The following is a 6195-nucleotide window of genomic DNA, read 5'->3' on the forward strand; positions in this document are numbered from 1 at the left end:
CAATCAAATGTTTGTGTGATAAAAAAAGGGACTAATTTGACAAGATACGAGCTTTATAAGAGGGTGATAATGTGCCTAAAACTTGTTGAGTTTTTAGCAATGGTGATTTTGGTCCCCCCCCCCCCAACCTCCCATTTCTGGCTTTATGTTCCCTTTACAATTGGCCCCCCAAAATCATCTTCCTTGCATGGACCACAACACCAGTGTTAAGCAACTTTGCAATTTGGATCTATCACTGAGATTAGTTTGTTCAATTAGTTGTATACAAAATTCATTAATTCGACTATATAATTCAAATTGGGAATCCTAGTTGAAATTAATGAAAATTCAGAATTTGACAACATAAAAAGCAATTAAAAATCGTGTAAACTACATTCTTTTTACTTCTTAAAAGTATTGGGGTTATTTTAGTCATTTTAATATATATTTTTTCCTAATTGTTCTGATTTTTTTTCACAATTCTTTTTCTATCAATTATAGTGAAAATTTTATTGTTATTAATTTATTAAATTTTTTTAAAGATAGTTGAATCTTTCGAGCAATTGGTTAAACTAACAAATAGAAATCCAACCGATTCAACATCCGATTTGATCACTCTACTCCCCCACTCCACAACAATGCAAAACCAATCTCTCGAGCTACTGGAATTTATTAGAAGGTAAAGTGCACTAAAAGTCACTTAACTATATTCAAATGATATTTCGGTCATCAAACTTCCAAACGTTATAAAATTATCATAAATTTACTACGATCACAAAATAGTTATTAAACTTTCAAATATATTTCACAAAACCAACGTATAAAATGAACAAAAAACAGCCAAATGGATACACAAGTGATCTCATTTGCAAGCATTTAATCCCTATTTTGTACATTAACTGGATTTTGAGAAGCGGCAATTTTGGTGGTTATTATTGGAAGATGCTAGTATGACTGCTGACTGAGGAGCATTTTACGTTAGCAATGCGGAAAAGAAAAGGAAAAAAAAAAAAGGTTATTCAGTACCAAAGACTCACACATGAAACGGAGGTCCTCGACAAAAAATAGGCTCGTTAAGAGATTCGCATTTTGCTCTGGCTCTTAAAACGTCATTCGCATCATCGATTATAGCAGCGGCAACCATGGTGTACTCACCCTACACCTGGGACGAGGAAGTACAAAGAAAAACTATGTTTGCTTTCTTGGAGTGGAGGAACCTCCATAGTGATTCCACTTAGAACACCTGATTAACAAAAACATAATCAAAGTTTCGGCAAAAAAAATTAAGGCATGATCCACACACTAATTGGACTGTTTTGAAACTCCCCTTTTAAGGCGGGTCTTTGTGATTTCTCCAGAAAAACTAATGACTAAAAATGATATTATTGAAACAGCAATACGGAACTGCAGTAGAAAGATACCATAAGATAAAAGGAACTAACCAGCCCATAGGACAGTTGCCTTCGTGCCCTCAACACAATTCTGTCCCGCTACATCTCTGCCTGTAACACCTAAGACTTGTCTTCACGGTTTCCTTTGTGTTATTTCGAATCAGCACTTCCATAGGAGTCATATCATGTGCAATTCCAGGATTCTTTGACGCAGAGCGCTGTGTACTAGTATCAGATTCTAGTGGTGAATCAAGTTTTGTCGCATTTTCAGAACCATTTCTAGCAAGCCTGAAACCGAAAGTCAAAGGATCTGGCAATAGTATATCCATGATGGATGACTGAAGGGCTGCTCGTATAGCATCTGTGATGTTCAGTTCTCCGGAGCTGTTCCGTCCTGATTGCCACATGACTTTTATTCTGGAAGTGAGGCTCGTAATGGAAGCATTTAGTTCAGATTTTGTATTTTCTTTCTGAGAAATTACAACTTTTACCACCGGTGGACTCATCAGATTGCAAATCTTTCGAAAAAAATGAATCATCAAGAAATGGTAACTTAAAATGCTCAAGTGGTATTAAAACCCTCGAAAAGTATTCCCTGTCAATTCTGGTTTTGGGATAATCATATTTCTCAGCATAATCAACAGAAACATTGCCCTCGTTGCTTGGTTTTTCCAAGACAGAAACATTAATTTCAAACACCACGTCAGTTGGATTAGACATCTCTAGCTCAAGAAAACGTAAACCCCAGCTTCCTCTAAAGGGATAAATCTTCACCAATCTCTTACTTCCATAGCCAACAGCTTCATCCGAAGGGTTACCATCCCCATTAGCCAGATTGGAAGGACTCCCACCCACATGTGCAGGAATCTCCATGGAAAGCAAACGAGCTGTCACAAGAGATAAACCTTGCAAGTTGCAAAACACAGATTTGTAGTGGAACAACTAGACGCCTTCCCGGGGGCACAGATGTTTTGGTTTTTTCAAGATCCCCAAGTTATCCCAATGGCCCTGAGAAAAGAACGATGAGCTTCAGAAAGTTCCTACCTGCAGTTCAAGAATGATGGAACCACAAAGAAATTACTAGTCATCCCAAGTCAAATGAACTTGATTATGCAACAGAAACTAAATTTATCCGTAGTAATTATCATTTAGGATTTTTTTTGGTTAAAAGACACTCAACTTTTAAAATTATGATTGCATGCAAAATATTAACTGCAACGAATGAGTGATGATATGCATCAAAGCTACTAGCACGAATACTGCAGGGCTACGTTATAAAGGAAATCATAAAAGATTAGTTCATCCAATCTAATAATACAGCTGGAACCCATCAAAGAAGAAATTAAAGAAATCCGGGAAATTCCAGAATATTGCAGTAAACACATCAATGGACCACTGGCGAAAAAAGGGAAATATGCTTCAGTTATGACAGATACCGAGTGACTGTACCATATAAATTTTTAAAAAAATACCTGCATAATGGATCAACAAGGAGGGGCAGCTTCCTTCCTTCACAGTTCTACCCATGCTCCCAGAGACACTCTTACCAGCTGCAGTATCACTCTCACCCAAGCCAAGTTGCCAAGCATTCAAGGTCAGAGGTATGCTCAGTTCTGCACCAGGTTTCAGTGGAAGAGCAGATTTTAATTTTTCATGTCCGATTGAGATGACAGAATCTTGGTTTTTTTCCAGAAAGTGAAATGTGTACCTGCTCAACTGCAATTGTGCCAGCATTCGCTAGAGTAATCCATAAATCTGGAATTTCACCTTCATATAAGACAATGGAACCAGCAACGCCTACAATATGTGATACGAGCAATGGCAATGGAGGTATAACAGAAATATTCAGCTCAGATACATTTCTCAACCTTGGTGAACCACAGCAACGAAAAGGGTCAGAAAGCACAAGTCCTTGTGCAGCTCCAAGAAGCAAATTATCAACATCCTTAAAATGGTGTTCAGTAATTACACCAAAACAATGAACAGTGCATCCTGGAATCACCACTCGTCTAACAGATGTAGGGATCCCAGATAACATGATCACTAAGGATGAATTAGGCAGGAGATCCACACTAAGGGGAAAAGCATCAAAATTCCCCGATTGCACAGAGAGATAGATGCTATCAACCTTTAAATCAAATCCACAAGGGTTAGCTAACTCCACAAAGACTTGGACCGGTTCCCCTACAATCCAAACCAAATCTTGCTTGCTATTATCAGATGGCTCTCCCTTGCTGAATGGTGTATAGATAAAAGGTCCTGAAGGTGCAGATCCTTCCCACCAATCTTCTCTTGCTGGATTATGTTTTACAATGTCCATTTGTGAGGGATGGAGAGGAAAAGAATACAGCTTACATTATAACATTGCATACTGAGGTATTAGGAAAGTGGGAGTCAAAAGTTTCTTTTTCTTTTTGATTAACAATATGCGATTACCCATACACAGACCTCGGCAAAAGAACTTGATAGACGGGGAAGTAAGCAGAAAAAACCTATGCAAAAACTAAAGAGAACATGGAATGTCTGAGCAACTGACTCTCATAAAAGATCTCCACAATTAAGTGCTGCAGAAGCACAGGACCATCAGAATGATGAAATAGAACTCTCCCTCCCCAAATCTAGAATTCTAGATAAATTCAAAGCAGTGAGACAAACCTTATGAAAGGTAAGGCAGGGTCAACACACCGAGTTCCCGAAGGCAACCTTACGGCTGCATTTTCCAGTGCATTAGCAAGGCCATTTTGTCCAGCAGGTGTAATTAGAGGATAATAAGATCTTAGTAGCCTTGCCGCTGCACTCCAGGAAGTAAGAGGGTCTCCTGCACGAACAGCAGACAGAAGTATCTCTCGCAGCACAAGCACAACCATCTGCAAGGTGCTCCATTGTGATTCAAACAGTGAAACCGCTGAGTGATGATGCAATTTCCCTCTATCAGTATGCCCTGATTCAGTTTCCTGCCATAGTAGAAAGAATATATGGATGGTTGTTATAATATGGTAGTCTACAAAGACTGAAGTGCTTTTATAAAATGTGACTACAAAGTTTGCACCACAGTTCTGTACTCACATTAGATATAGAATGATTTGCATTGGATGCTCTACTTTGAACACGATATGCTTTGGTGGTCATTGCCAGGACTTGCATGGCACTGGTAGCAGCAAACCTATTTTCTTGTTGTAGGTACAACTGTGCTACCTGCCTTGAGAAGAAGGCAGCTTTTCGTTGATAACCAAGAGAACCAAACAAACGGGCTATTTCAACATATAAAATGAGTCTGTCACTGGCATCGATCAATGATTTTGCACCATCAGCAGCATTGGTTACCGACTCCACAACCTCCTTAGTCAGTTCTCTCCTACAATAATAGCAACAATTAAAAAGAATTTTCCTTTTAAGAATGCATTCCGACTGCATGAAACTATACACAAAATCTTGGAATTTAGACAAGGCTACTCATAGAAGTGCCTTTCTAGAAAATGTATAAATAGCAGCTAATCAGATCAACACTATAAAACAATCTCCCTACAATTTATCTTAAAAATACCAAGGAGCCATGCATGTCATGCCCACAAGCTAATTCAAGGAGATAATAATGGCATTGAGCATTGAAACATACCTGCATAGAAACCTGGTCAATTTCAAGGTAGCTTCAAGTTCAAAGGTAATTGGTGAAACCCTGCATTTAAAAAATAAAATAAAATTAGAAGTGTCAGTTCTCAAAAAGTTAAAGGCAGGTAAACTTCCATTTAGTAGTAGCATATTGTGCATAAATCAACATTTATTGTACAGCACAAGATAAGGCTAACAAAAATAAGACGCATCATAAAGACTTTGTTTTGCTTGATAAAAGATTCAAATGATAACGGGTTCAACACAAACATTAATATAACACAGAAGAAGGGGATAGAGAGCAGATGCCAAAAATCTACAAATATTCATAACAGAAACTGAAAGAGGTGCAATGAAAATGACGTTTGATACCTCTGAACATTGTCTTGAACGAAGGATTTCCTATAATGTGTAATGACACTATTGTACCGATACCTAACCTCATCCTCTATACTTGTATCTTTCTGGCCATTTGATCCACCTGATGATAAGAAAATAGACGTGTAGTAGGTGAATAAATTCCATGCCATAAGGGCAGATATCTATTCTATATTATCACACACAATTAAGATTCAAAAGGACAGTATAGCCTAATCTTAAAAAATCATCAACCCCCATCCACCTGGCAGAATAAAATGAAAACAATGAAGCATTGAAAAAGGAACAGTTCATCCTTACGCATGGGATAAATCCTCAATTAGGGAAATGAAACATCATCAAATCAAGAGAGATAAATCCTGGAATTACACTTGTCGCTAAAATTGGCAGTGGTGATTACCGAGCACATACTTTATTGTATAATTTTTATGCGTCGGACTTACAACTCCAATAGAGATTTCGTTAAAAAAACAGACATTTAAAAATTTCAATAAGAGAGCTACCGGCCTTATCCATTTGTTCATAAAGGTGTTGAACTCCATTATCTTTTTAACTCTTTTTCTTAAATTATAATCATTCTAGAATTGAAGTAATTGGCAAAATCATAATTCAATTATGTAATTGTGATTTGAACTTACATATTTGAAAATAAAAATATGTAAGTTGCAATTTCGGAAGTGTAATTTTTTAAGCATCTTCGCGTTATTGTTTCTTTAATTTGTTATATTTAATTATTATTGACAATGATACTAAATCACAATAAAAAAGTTTAAAGAAAATTAAATTGTCAAGATATCTAAATTTGAAACAAATCAAGTTGATGTATGAAATGGAATAG

The 6195-nt window shown here is 37.0% G+C and overlaps 1 pseudogene; it reads right to left on the reverse strand.

The window, feature by feature from the left end:
- Positions 1 to 780: 780 nt before the first annotated feature.
- Positions 781 to 5743, reverse strand: LOC120182335 (annotated as a pseudogene).
- Positions 5744 to 6195: the final 452 nt, after the last annotated feature.

Source organism: Hibiscus syriacus, unplaced genomic scaffold (assembly GCF_006381635.1).
Source record: "Hibiscus syriacus cultivar Baekdansim isolate YM2019G1 unplaced genomic scaffold, ASM638163v2 tig00112637_pilon, whole genome shotgun sequence".
Taxonomy (NCBI): Eukaryota; Viridiplantae; Streptophyta; class Magnoliopsida; order Malvales; family Malvaceae; genus Hibiscus; species Hibiscus syriacus.